This window comes from Sander lucioperca, chromosome 4 (genome assembly GCF_008315115.2).
Source record: "Sander lucioperca isolate FBNREF2018 chromosome 4, SLUC_FBN_1.2, whole genome shotgun sequence".
NCBI classification, from domain to species: domain Eukaryota; kingdom Metazoa; phylum Chordata; class Actinopteri; order Perciformes; family Percidae; genus Sander; species Sander lucioperca.
This window is the reverse complement of record NC_050176.1, coordinates 20,615,624-20,630,287: the sequence shown is the minus strand read 5'-3', so window position 1 is coordinate 20,630,287 and position 14,664 is coordinate 20,615,624. Positions and strand designations below refer to the sequence as shown.

The following is a 14,664-nucleotide window of genomic DNA, read 5'->3' as shown; positions in this document are numbered from 1 at the left end:
CTGCTGCTAGTTCAAATTAAAAGTGTACAACTGGTGAAACAAGGGGTGGCTTGTATTGTGAAGCAGTCACAGGAAACACTGTAATGTATTATAATATATAAAATGTATTTGACGGTTGTCAATCAAAAATGCATCTACAAAACAAGACATGGTTATTTTCTTTATTTTATGTCATGATGGAAAGGTCAATTATTGACTGACTATTTCATTTATCAACTTGAGTTTGTTTGGCTACGGTATAAACGTACAAGTTGCTCTTCTACTGTATTACAAAGGAGTTGCACGAGTGTTTGCTGTAGTATTAAACCCCCCTTGCTGTCATCACCAGCAACCGTGGGGTGTTACCAAATCAATCAGGACGGAAATTTTGATTTCCACCAATTTTACACACCAAAGTCTCTTAACAGGTCTTAGGGAGTACTTCTGCATTATGTGAGAGAGAAAGAAAAATTGGCATGAAGGCCTTTTGAAGCTCCAGATGGAGCTCTGCGGAAATAAAGTCTTGGGTGTGGAGTTGGAAAAAAGTGAGCTTACCAGACCTCTGTCTGCTTCTTATTTCAATAAATATTTTTTTATTGAGAAGCCATCAAAATAGTCTCTTAAGCACACTATGCCTAGCATTTAAATGTGGTATTTTTAGAAAAGGAACCTAAATAAAGGAACAATACCATATGGCCAAGCATAATGCCCAGATGTCACCACAGAAACGTTGCCCTCCTCTTGACTTGCAGGTCACAACATGAGCATCTGTGAAATGTATAAATGTATAAAATATATACGTATATGCAAAGAGTTGTGTGTATTACCATGAACCCCCAAACCCTGGTCACGTGTTCATGATACTTTAATGACATGCTTTGATGTCTGAGCCCCGGCCATTCACACAATGAAAAAAGACTAAGGGCATAAACATGCCAGAGATTTTAAAAGGTTGAAGATTGGACTGCATGTGTCACTAGCCAAGGGCAATTTCAGGGTGAAACTAAAAGAATGATGATGATAATAACATCCCGGGTCACCCCTGCGGTTCTGTGAAATATTTCCGTTCTAAATCTAATGTATTTTTAAATTCTCCAGTATCAGCTATGTCCAAAGGCTTTTCAGTCACTGGCACCCAGTTTGCTATATAATTGTCAGGCTGTGATGAAATGAAAGAATTAAATATTCACTTCAGTTTCACTAACTTAACAAAGGCACTGCAATTTTCATGATTTCTTTACTGCCTATGATAAAATAGCCATAATATTTTTCATTAATAGTTTATCTGCTATGCTTATGATTTGCATGCTTCTCACAAACAGATACAGATTCATATGCTGCACACATTATTGTAAGAATATCATTATTTTAGGCTGAGCACAGGGACATTACCGTATTGTGTACTAATGATCATGTGGATGAAATAAAAGCCATTTGTTAACTCTGACACTTTCATTTCAATCACTAGAGACTTTGTTGCAGATATGCAAAGATTTGTTGTACATATGCATAATATGAAATGTACAGAGTCTTTGGAGATTAAACTCCATCGTTATAAATTAATTTTAAAGGGGTAGAGAAGCCAAGACATATTCCCCTGATGGAGCCTAAACACTGGTGATGATGGAGAAGGAACCCGAAGACCGAACGAAGGAGTGGTCTACCGGAAGGGAACCCAGGATGCCGTGGTTGACGATGACCAGAGGTGGAAGGGGAGGAGGAGGGTTGCACGATTGCCTGAAAAGACAGCTGACGGCAACGGAGAAAAGACATTTAAAGCAGAATGTCATGCTGTGATTGGATCATGAATTTCGTGGCCAATTCTGGTTGGGTTACTGAAAAGTGAACGCCTCTAAACAGCTGAATAGTTTTAGGAAGAGAAGCGGTGATTAAAGTTAATATAAGTCTTCCTGAAGGAATTTACGCTGAGCTTCATAACGTAGAAGTGCAATAATTTAGTGCTGCACTACATTACATTTGCACCCCATTATCCCAGTATAAAGATGACTTCTTGTCTCCCTCCTTAAAGTTTGGATCTCTTCAGTTTGTTTTCAATCCCAGAGGAGTTTGGAGATACCTATGCCTGATCAAAGAATTCGAATGAATCGTTCTGGAGTCTGTGGGACTTTAGCTCCAGGGAGAGTCACAGCCTGATTGGATTTGCCACTTCCAGGAGCAATCCTCTGTAATGCCACTGACACCTCACTAAAGCAACACTGTCATAGTCTATTATCTGGTTCAATATTCTCCTATTGGCATTTTCCTGTCGGTGAAGAGCAGGAGGCATACCAGCAAAATGAGACAAGTGAGGGAATATTTCCCCTTGTTATTTCCAGCCAGCAAGAATGGGAGGAAATAAATTGCATTGACAGAAATACGAAGCGGCCTTTCTCTGCAGGGAGTCAACTGTAACAGCATTTTGATAGAGGTAGCATCACACAGCACCATATCAAACTGTTTGATCCACAAGTACAACACCACTTCATCAATTATGCTCCGAGACTAAACATGCAGGCTTTTCAACTCTCACAGGAACACTCAGTCTATTCTGTTAGCGTGTTTGTGTATTAATATCAGCGTATAATAGAATAATGTATGTGTTGTATTTGTTTATGCGAGAACATAAATCATGAAATCTCTAAAGGATGCTCTATAAGGGAGCTCTTTTAGGTGGAAAATGAACAGACTATACTTTTTGTGACTCGAGCATGGTACCTGGTAGATGGTATAGAAAAATAGTCCCATTTCCCCCTCTTACGTTTATTCACCAGAAATATGCTGCAAGCTTAACAAAAAGTAGATAAAAGCTTTCCTGGAGATTATTCACAGCAGTCTGTCAATTGTACTTATGTTACCTTATTACTTTCCCTCTCAGTTGGTATTCTCCCTGATCATAACATGAATTTCTGATCCCTTGTGAAAATATAAAATTTTGCTTTCACAGAGGGCAGCATTTCAATAATGTAGCTCCACGACTTCTAGTCTGATGTGATTTTCATGATAGTTTTACATTTCCTTGCGTACATTCCCAAAATTTTAACGGGGACCTTTTTCACACCAATTTTTTTTTTACACACTAAAACCACTGACATGTGCTGCATGTGTAAAAGTAATATACTAAAGCTGCGAAACTATTGCAAATGCAGTGCATGCATGAAACTTTAAGTGTCTGATTAGCGAAACAGGTGCACAATCAATTTGCATGTGTAAAATATTAAAGAAACTTAAGTACATATGTTTTTTGCTAACCTAACTTTATATTGTGGAGTGAAAAGAGGAGGAATTAATATAAAGTATATTTACTATAAAAGTGTATTTTTGTATTTTATATGACCTACCACCATTATCTGCAGCAGAAGAGAATGGACAAGGGGACAACATTAGCAAAAGTGATTTGAGTGTATGTACATTTTAATTCTCTCCTTTTGCTCCATGCTTTATTCCATATTACCACATTCTCACTGCAAGAGCACAGTTGGATAGATACTCTTAGTACACACTACTATGCAATGATATACAACATGTTGCAAGAATTTTAAATTAAAAATGAGATATTAGCCAGTCTGCACAATTCATCTCTGGATGGGATGCAGGCTGTGATGCAGTTATTTAGATCACACCATAGGCCTTTAAACTCTAATGCAGGGGTCTTCAATGTTTTTGAAGCCACGGACCCCTTAACTGCAAGAGGACCACCTATTGCTATTATATATTATTATAATATTGAGTTGAATATTATACTGGGTCTACAATAATGTGTAAGGTGGCCTAAAGCATTTACATATCTCACACATCTCAATATTCTTGGACAATTATGTACAATAATTTCTGCAATAGTTATCAGCTACATGAACAAAAGAGTTATTTATTTGTATTCACTGCTGCTACTTGTATTCGTACTGTACACTGCACTACAATATAATTTGTACAATCCATTGTAACAATCCTTTTAACCTAATCTGATTTGTAACCTAATCTCATTTACTTCTACTTAATGTTTTCATTTATATCTGTTAATACTTAACATTTTTATTTATGTCTTATTGTGGATATGTTATTTTGGAAGAAAAAAAAATCAAGCAATAATTTGCTGGCCCCCCTGCAGTAATTCTGAGGACCCCCTAAGGGCCCCCGACCCCCTCTTGAAGATCTCTGCTCTAATGTACCTGACTGACCTCCTCTGTGGATCACTGCATCAATTCCAGTGTTGGGCAGTAACACATTACTTAGGAACGTGTTAAAGCAATGCAATTACTTTTTTCAATAAGAAGTTGTTAGAGGGATTACAACTTTTAATTCAGTAATTACATTACAGTTAGTCTCGCATTGCCAGACCTTCCTTCACAGCGCTGCTGAGGAGGGTCTGGCTAGTCCACACAGCATTCTGGGATGGGAGAAAGACGTGCTCTGGTTTATTGGCATTTCTTTAAATCAATCACAATCGTCTTGGGCGGTGCTAAGCGCCAAGAAATACCCTCGGGAAGGAACTTGTTTTGGTGGAAAATGTGTACGTTCAAAGGTTGCTTTAGTTGTGCAACAGAAAACTCAGATTGGACAGATAGTCTAGCTAGCTGTCTGGATTTACCCTGCAGAGATCTGAGGAATAGTTAACCATTATAGTCCTTATAAATCCACCGGGGTTTAAAATTACAACACAAAGAAAGCGGAAGGTAACGGGACATCTGAAAACGGACATCCGAAAAGAGTGACATCCAAGAACGAGAGCAATCCCGGAAGTGGGACGTTGCGGATATAGGCTATTACATTACAGGTAATAACCCTAGTAACACACGTTACTTTGGAGGCAAAGTTGTCCTACTTACATATGTCTCCTCAGCTGCCAGCTGCTAGCTTTGCCTCCATTCCGCTGGCTAATCTTCATTTGAGGATGGGACTGCATGTGGTCAGTCACCAGGGCTAAGCTAACGTTAGCTGTTGATAGTAAATATATCTCCTAACCGCAAGCCGGTTTGCTTAAATAATTTCTACGTTTTTTTTGTTTTGTTTTTTTAAATAAAGATGTGCTGTTTAAATGCACCATTGATGGATCTGTGCTGAAGTAATGAAAGTTAAGTAGCAAGTAATGTAACTAACTATCTTTTTGTGTTGAGTAATTAGTAAAGTCATGGAATTACGTTTTCAAATAAATAATATGCAATGAGTACTTGATTATATTTTTAAGTAACAATCCCAACACAGATACACAATTATTCTCACATTCTCAACCAACATATATACAGTATATTAAACAGTTCTTATAATAATGTGTAACAAACCCAGTTCCAACTTGCTGACTTCTTTCAGGCGTCTGTCTTTGCACATCAGCCCCTTGACATCACAAAGACCAGCCTGGTCTCCGGCAATTTCATTATAATGAGCACAATTTCTAAAAATGATAACCTTCCAGGTGCAAGTAAAATGAGAGAATTGCAGTTTTCAATCCCAACAGGATTACATGGCAGCTTCGCACCTGGAAAAGGGCAATAGTTTGACATTGCAGCTTTACTGTCTACCGCTCTATTTCAGAGGTCAGGGTGACAGAAAGCTAGGACGCAAGTTGCTTAAGATAATAACACCGGTAAAATATTGCATCTATCTCATGATTGGGACATAAGCATAGAGGAGTGTCGTCTTTACACACTTGTCCACAAGTATAGAATTTCAGCACCTGTGCTCATTTTTCTGACTCTTTTATTTTGTTTGTACTGACAGTGCTGCTCTTGGACTCTGGGAAACTGCCACTCCACAGAGCAGCCTGTTCCCAGGTGCAGTCATATCAAGGCTTGCACAGGACAGCGATGTTTGAACACCCTAATCCTCAGCCTTCATTCTTCCCAAACTTCAATAGCCGCCGCTGTTGCCACTTCCCCCCACAACAACTGCCTCTGTAATGTTTTGCACACAAACCGAAAAAAGAGGGCCCGTGCTGGAAGAAACATTCGTTAGACCTTCAAAGGGGAGCCGAACCTGCTTGATGATAAAACACTGTTTTGACCCGTCTCTTTGAAGAATGTTACAATACATGAACTGTACCAAAAGCTTGAGCACACATACGCTTGTACAAACGCTGTCATCCACACACACACACACACACATGCACACACATGGGTATACATACAAAATGACGCAAGGAAAAGATGGATAGCAGGAGCGAGTACAGTCCATTTTGCAGCAACCTTCAGATCAATCCAAAAACGAAAGGGCACGGTTCTCGCCCTATCAGTATAACAGAGTCTGTTGACCTTTTTAAATGAGTGAAAGATACGCTAAGGTAAAGTAAACAGTGGTTTGTTTGCAGCATCATGGCAAGCTGTATTGATCCCTTTTCTCAGTAAAGGTCATGCACTTGAGAGGTGATTGTTATTAGATAAGCAAAAAAAAAACTTTCCGTTTTTCGGTGGCAAAGGCAGACAATGACTTTTAATTCTATTAGATCCGTAATATTTCAGCACTGGAAGTTTATTTTCATTTCATGCACATATTTGTGTTATGTACTGTACTTAAGCTTGGCTTTGGCCGGACATCTGTGCTGAATCAGCAGTACAGTTGTGTGTGTGACGGGTCATTAGCTAACGAGGGCCAGTCTAATTTCTGCTAAATAGCTATTAACTGCAGGGAAGGCAGCCAGAAAGGGATGAATGTACTCTCAGCAGTCTCCATGTGGTGCATTTCATGTCTATAATGCTGTAGTGCTTTTGGCAATCAGGTCATCATTGTAGCGCTTGTTTTCTTGGTTTTCATTAAAACGTAGTCAGGTTGTAATTGCTCCACAAAAACAATCTATGTCTCCCTGTCTGCCACTTTGTTTCTTCCTTTCTTTGTTTCTTTGTTTCTTTGTTTCTTTCTTTGTTTCTTTGTTTGTTTCTTAATTTGTTTCTTAATTTCTTTCTTTCTTTCTTTCTGTCTTTTCTTTTTGGATACGGAGCTCGAATAATTTATAACGGTATATAAGGTATGTTCTCTGCAGGGAGGCTGTTCCATCTTTGTTCTAAAATGTGTGGGCGAGCCAATCACAAGTGAATATACAAAACATTTACAAAAACTGATGTTACCCTGACAACAAAACATGAAGAAGAACATTTGGATTTAATTAATCTGCGCTCCTAATAGCTAATTTCACTTTTAACATGGTTTAACGACAATTGTTTCACTAAGAGCATCTTAAGAGGTATGTGTTGAGGTGCTCTTGCTACGACTGACAGGTGTCTCAGGCTATTACTCTCAACTGGTGCTTGTTGCTTGCTCGCTTGTCCTTGTTTCCAAATTTGAATTTTCAGGCTTCAACTGCCAAGATGACAGCAAGCAACTCAACTCCAAACTTCAAAACATCTGTTCAGAAAGTCGCATGTGACATCACAGATCCATTTTTCCTAACACTGTATGTATGACATGAAGCGTATTCTAATGCCAGATGTGAACAGCTGTCCCTCTAAACTGGATGTAAACATAATCTGGATGCACGACATAAGAGGGCCTCAGAAACCTTCATTTTTAATCCCAGGACTCTTGTTTGCATATGAAGGCCCATTTATATGTGATTATGCATTACACATATACTGCCACAAGGCATTATTCAGTTTAAAAAGCCATAAACAGTATGTAAAGCACGACTCTTTGTTATGCTGATGAGGCGTCGTCTTGATAATTAGCTGACTGACTTGGCTGCTGTGTGCATCTGCCTGAACTTCTACATCTAAATAAGCTTAATATTTCAGCAGCATTACCAGTTATTTTTTTTAACAGTTGGATTACTGAACCTAAACCTGCTCCAAAGGCGACACGTCTTTTCAGCAACAAGTGTCAAAATGTCAGGAAGTATTGTGTGTGATGTCGTTCTCTAAGGGGCAGAGGGTGGAAACTGATGTATTAAAAATAATCCTGAGCACTGCAAGCAGGCACATTTTACCCCATTATTTCTAATTGAATGACAGACAGTGAAGAAAGGGCTTTCACTCATAAAGCGACTGACGAGCTCCCACGGAGACGAGGAAGTTGATGAAAATGGAATGAGTTATTCCTTCAAGGTCTTTTTAAAAAAAAAAAAAATGTTTACGTATGGAATATTGATCTAGACAAAATGTGACATGATAATGACCCTCTGCGCTGCCTGCGGTTTGGCTGTGTGTGCTTGCCTCTGGCTCATCTCTTCGTGCTGTTGTGAGTCCTCAAGACTGCTGCTAAGAAAGAAAGAAAGAAAGAAAGAAAGAAGCCCATCAAACATTGATGAATGCCACTCTCCACCTACTGCTTCACTGATTTGCATCTCTGTCCTGGCACTGATTTCCAGCTCTGGGACTTGCAGCGGGGACTTCAACACGTATTACTTATATAAAGTGTTGCCCCTTTTAAAAACACACAAGTATGACACACAGGCACACACACACACACACACACACACACACACACACACATACAGAGGAACATATTCCCTTATTACAATGACAACGCTGTTAGGGCCACCAGCGCAGCCCTCTCTGAACATGTCCTGAGGGTAGATTATTTGCCACCGAAGCACTTTGCCATTTTTTTCCTGCTGTGGGTCTTTGAGGAGAAGAGACAGGGCTGAGGTCCATCTCACAGTGTCAGTTTCATACACATAATGCGCCATGAGAATACATCTCTCATGTCCCATGAATGTTAGTAACTCTGGGGAACAAGAAGCAAACATGAAAAGATATTTCTGGCTGGCAATCTGACCACCAAATCTACACCCAAACATATGCTGATTTGAAGATAACCATCAATGGATTTCCATTGACTGATTGGTGGGATTGCTGTGGACGAAGTACACACGGCCATACAGCGGTAAGAGCGAATTACGTTTAACCATGTATGCAGCTAAGTAGCTCACATTGCTGTTACTACTAACTTCGTTTAATATTGTATGTGGCGTGTATGTGGTGTTTTCTTTTGTAGGGTGGAAGTGTTCCACCAAAACAAGTTCCTTCCCAAGACTATTTTGCAGAGCCAGCATCGCTATATCCGGAACGTAGCACCGCCCAAGAAGATTGTGATTGGTTTAAAGAAATGCAAACAACCCAGAGTGTTTTTTCCTCCTATCCTAGAATGTATGTGTGCTGTAGCCAGACCTTACTACACAGCATAGGTCTGGCAATGCAGGACAAAATGTTGGGTTACCTGTGGCAAAGAACTGGTGATTTACAGACATCAGCAACAAGACACCTACAATTACAAAGTGTAATTTGTACCTGCCGTGAAAAAGGATACCATCTGAATGTGGTGGCCTGTCTGTTTGCCGGAGAAGTGATTACACAAAATATTGTCTGCAGGCAAGGACCAAGCACCCATCTTCTGCTGTGACTGTGCCAAGGTTGACACACATTATTCCAGCACATAAATGTTCACTGTTTTGTACACACGATTGAGAGAAAAGAGAATGAGGCAAACTTTAGTCCTTTTAGGTGGTTTTATTTACTCCCAGGAGAGATTTTACATCCCCCAGATCTGAGGATTAGAAAGCAGCGGGAGGGCCTTAAGGCATTTCCTAAGCTGTCTAAATCTGAGACGCGATATGGCTCCTATTAGATAAGCAAATGTGTCTGTAAATACATAATACATGACTGCCAGAGGACTTTGATTGGCTTGTTTTTGTACAAAGAATGCAATTGAAGAGCGAGGCGGTGTCTTGTAGAGCCCGAATGAATACACTGTGAAGGACTTAATGGTTTCGTTTTATTTGCAATTTTCTGTTTGCTGAGCACCAGTTTGTTCAAGTGAAAATGTGGGCTGGGTGGGAGTGAAAGGCAACATCATTCTCAGGGCTTCAAAGCACTCCCAATCCTCTGTATCACTGTCTTAAAGCTCTTAACAGCAAATGAACACACAGCACTGGGTGTCTGCTGTTTTGAGTGGCTCGTCGACATCTGAAACTGTCCTTGTAAAGCAGAAGGTTTCCAACATCTGTTTCTTGCTGATATATACAAATTCACAACTTTAATAGCAATGACAAATTATCTGTGCTCCCAGGGTGGGAGATGAGTAATGTGTGTTAACATGAATTGGAGCGCTGCATCATTTTCATGTGCAACAACAAGAGGATGGAGGTTTCTCTGCAAGCACCAGCCTCCATTACAAGGCTTTACTAATCCATCCATGCAAATCCATGTCCAAAATGCGCCTTTTGTGTATAATCCCGACACAATTTCTGTGGGATTAGGATTTAGTATAAAGACAAAAATGACTGGTGGAGTACAGTACATCAAAAATATCAGCCAGTGTTGTGTTCAATTTGTTGTTTATCCCCCACCGCCTTAATATATTACATCATATCAAAGGGCCTCCCAAGAGTGAAAACTGAAGGTGTAACCAGATTCTGTAAATTCACATGCTGCTGCGTATGTACAAAAATAACATATATACTGCAGAACCAGAGAGGTAGTCTTCTCAGTCTTCTCATCTAACCCACACTTAGTTTTTGTGCATTTGCCAGGATAGTTCAACATGTTGGCTACTTTTTTACACTACGGTTAGGGTTAGGTGAACAAGGTATTCCATGTTCACTAGCAGGCTTTAGAGGCGGTCGGAAAGAAGGTTTTGTTACCTTTGGACTAGTCTATATCGATGACGTTTCATTTCATGTTCAGGTGCCGCCGGAAATTCCGCCGGATGTCCCTCATTTCGGCCAGATGTCCGTCACCTTCCGCTTTCTTTGTGTTGGAATTTTAAACTCCGGTGGATTTATGAGGACTATGGTTAACTGCTCCTCAGATCTCTGCAGGGTAAATCCAGACAGCTAGCTAGACTATCTGTCCAATCTGAGTTTTCTGTTGCACGACTAAAACAACTTTTGAACGTACACGTTCCACCAAAACAAGTTCCTTTGCAAGTTCCTCCCCGAGGCTATTTTGCAGAGGCACCGTGGCTTCGTCCAGCGCGTAGCGCTGCTCGATACGATTGTGATTGGTTTTAAGAAATGGCAATAAACCAGAGCACGTTTTTCTCCCATCCAGGAATGCTGTGTGGACTAGCCAGACCCTCCTCCGCAGCGCTGTGGAGGAAGGTCTGGCAATGCGAGACTACCTTTGGACAGGGCTAGGCTAGCTGTTTCCCTGTCTTCAGTCTTTATGCTAAGCTAGGCTAACTGACTATAGCTTCATATTTAACAAAATTGTGAAACACTTGTCTGTATTGAAACAATATAAAAAGAGAGAATACAATACACTAAAATATTAAAAAGACAGAATTATTGTGAGTCAGTGCCCCTTCTCTTCTTGGGTGACTAGATGGACTTTAAAAACAGGTCTAATAGGGCGAACAGTCTGTTTACAGTACATTTTGAATGCACTACTGTGATCCATCTGGGGACCTCTCCAGGGACGGCCATCTTATTTGGCTTATGAACCAGTGAATAACAAAGAGCATCGAAATGCAACCAAGTCTGAGTCAAATGAAGAGTTTATAAACAGGAAAAAGGGGGTTATTGATTTCCCTGAGGACATGATGGAGGTTTGCATGCAGAGACTAATCTATTTCACACCTTATACTTTTCACTTGCACGCTCTCTTAAAGTTACACCACCAAATAAATAATGCAGTGTTAACTCTACAAATAGGTTGTGCCATATATAGCACACTGTATTCTTGTGTCATTTCTTTTCTTTTTTTTGTTAGGTAATTACGGAAGCTTCTACAACCAAGGGGCTCTGCTAAGATAATCTCCCGCTTTGCTTGAGGCAGCATGAAGACTTTATTTTCAGAGCACAGCAGTTTGTCTCCAGCTGCAGGGGAAATGTCAATTGTTTATTATTATTCTCATAATGTTCTCATGTTATTATCTACTCCCACACACTGAAATTACAAGGTACATTGTATGACAAAATAATGCCCAAAATATCAGTTTTTTGGGTAGTAGTTTCGCAATAGTTTGCGATAATGTGTTCTCTTTTTGCGCAGAGGCCCATCTTAAGAACAGGGCCACCAGCTCTGGGGGGGTCAGTGCCTTCACTTGAGGACACTACAGCAGGGTGGATATTGAATTATTTTAATCTCTCTTACAGTTAAGCTCTGCCTCAGGATTCAGATTCTACAGATTGGTTGGTGGGAGAAACGGATACCTGGGTGCTCTATTGCTGCAGGCGCACTACAAATCATCTCAATCTTTTCCTGATCTCTCTCCAGTTTCAAGTTGCAGGGGAACCTACAGCTTAAGACATTAGTCACAGGGGAAAGGAGAAGTAATTCACTCAGCACGCCAGTCTGTGCCCGTTTCCTAACATCTCTCAACAACACGAGGACGATCTGCAGCGGATTAGTATGACTCCAAGAGGAAATTGAGCCTGCAGTGTGTTACATGAGAGGAAATGTGCAGCATACTGTATATACTCTTTCATAATGAGGCTTTTAGACAGAAGACTGGAGTGTCTTTCACACCAGTATGGCACAGGAGACGGATGAGCCAGCCTTCAAGCTATGACACCATACGCAGACAGAGTGACATAAAGAAAAATCTCCAACAAAAAGCCTCCTAGATGTTGTTCCCTCAGTGCCTCCTGATTTCAAGTTGATGTAGAATTATCTAGTTGATTTAACTTATTATTACGGGACTGGCTGTGTTCCCCAATGCAAACACTATCCTCCCCATACACATATAGGGTCTATACGGCACTAGGACCTTCTTTACCCCCAGCAGTCAGGACTGCAAACACTAAGGTAAGATCAAAGCAGTGGAACCAGCCCTGGGCATCATCTGACCTGAATTCAATTAAAGCTTTACAGGCAGATCAGAGGGAAGGCTAAAAGAGAGAGGGAGAGAGAGAAGAAAAAGGCTGTTTCAGATACCTAACATTGTCTAGGACAAAGGTGGGAGCAAGATAGAGGGGAGACCAGGAGAGGAGAGAGAGATGAAACATTACACACTTGCTCTCTGACACACAAACTCAATCTTTCCCTCCCTCCCTCTCTCACACACAAACACACACACACACACACATGCACACACACCAAACCAAACCCATAGGTCTTGTTCGTTTACTCAGCCTGTGGGCAAATGTGACTTTAATGAGCCAGTGCTGAATGGACATTAGGCAGAGATTCTCACGCTGGACCACTGGCTCCAACAGCCCTGCTCTGCTCTGGCATTTTTTGGCAGCCACTTCACAGCACGGTGTCAAGTTTAGTTGTTAACCACATGTTCGAGGAGCCGAATGGAGACATTTGCTTCTCTGATGCTCAAGTGTGCTGACTGATCACTATTCAAACTACAGTACACTGTGGTTTCTTAAAGGGTTGGAGAACACAAGAACACAATCCATAATAAACAGAATGAATTGAGAAAGCCATCAACAAATAAACACGCCGTGGGGTTGGTTGCTTAGAATTCTGGAGAGAATAAACAGGGCTAAACTGCAGGCAACACGCTGAGCTGTGCATGCAAGGAATGACTGAGGCATCCGTGACGTCAGACCAGAAGGTCTAAGACCCTGGATGCCTTTAGGGAGATCTGATACATCCCTACTTTCAAACTTTGTGGTTTTTCAAATGACTTTCAAGTGCTTTTGGTATAGGCTACTAAAAAAAAAAGACCTGCAACCAAATGTGTTTCAATTGCTGTTTATTAAAAAAAAATGCATCCAACTAGACTATGCTGAAGGATTAAATATGCACCAGACATACATTTCACGTTTTAATAATTTCATTAGACTAAGTGTTATCATGCGTGACAAATAATCAGATAAGCAGAAATCCAAAGCATAAAGGCTAATAATCACTTTCTCCATCAGTTGTTGGTGTGACTTCCTTTCTCTCCGCCCCCTCAGTAGCTCTGTCACTTATCTGAACAGCAGTAGCTGATGACGGCAAAAAAAAACACGACTTTGCTGTTTCTTTACTATTTTTTTTTTTTGTGGGCTTCTTGCGCGCTCCTATCAGGGTTACGATATTTCCGATATCACCTGAAGGCAGCAACCGCACGCAACTCCACCTGAACCGTTGTGGAGGAGAGGAACGAGGCAAACCATATCCTAACAGCTCTCTACTGTATCAAGCCACCAAGTGGGATGACTCTGAGCGGATCGGAACAGAAGGCTCTGAAAACGGTGAGAGACTGAAGAGGAATAAGGTGACGGATTCTCACAAACAGAAGCCTCCCTCATCTGAAACATGCTCGCAAAGAATATTTCCCAAAAAACTGCCAGGATTTATGTGAAGTGAAGTTTGGAGCGGCAGCCGGGCGATCACCCAGCTGGTCTGGTGAGTAGCTTGGAGTAAAATTAGAACACATAGGCTCGTAGTTTTGTGTCTAAATGAGGCTTAAATGACTCTTAAAACTTTGTGCTCAACTCGGAGCACATTTTAAAAGTGTGTTTCTGCCCGACTTGTGCTAAACAACCAAATGCGCAAATACGCACGCTTAGCTCACTCAAACGCACCTGCACGCACGCACTCACTCACGCACGCGCACGCACACGCACGCGCACACACACACACACACACACACACACACACACACACACACACACACACACACACACACACAGGCAGGAGCAGTACAAGTTGACAAGTTGTCAAGCTGCATGGAGCACGCAGGCTTTCTGCAGGCGCACCAGCTGGATCACTGCAGTACGGGCAAGAGCAGTGAGACAGCGCCATCAATCGCATATCAGCCACACTCCTGAGCGCCTGTAGAGGGAATGTAGTGCAGCTTTTGGTCTGAGAAGCAGTCAGGATG

The 14,664-nt window shown here is 41.1% G+C and overlaps 1 protein-coding gene across 1 annotated transcript in view; it reads left to right on the top strand.

The window, feature by feature from the left end:
- Positions 1–13,891: 13,891 nt before the first annotated feature.
- Positions 13,892–14,664, top strand: part of fat1a (FAT atypical cadherin 1a) — an 82,451-nt gene continuing 81,678 nt past the window's right edge. The window contains exon 1 of the mRNA XM_031302323.2: positions 13,892–14,186. The gene's annotated coding sequence lies outside the window, so the exon portion shown is untranslated. The remainder of the gene's footprint in view (positions 14,187–14,664) is intronic.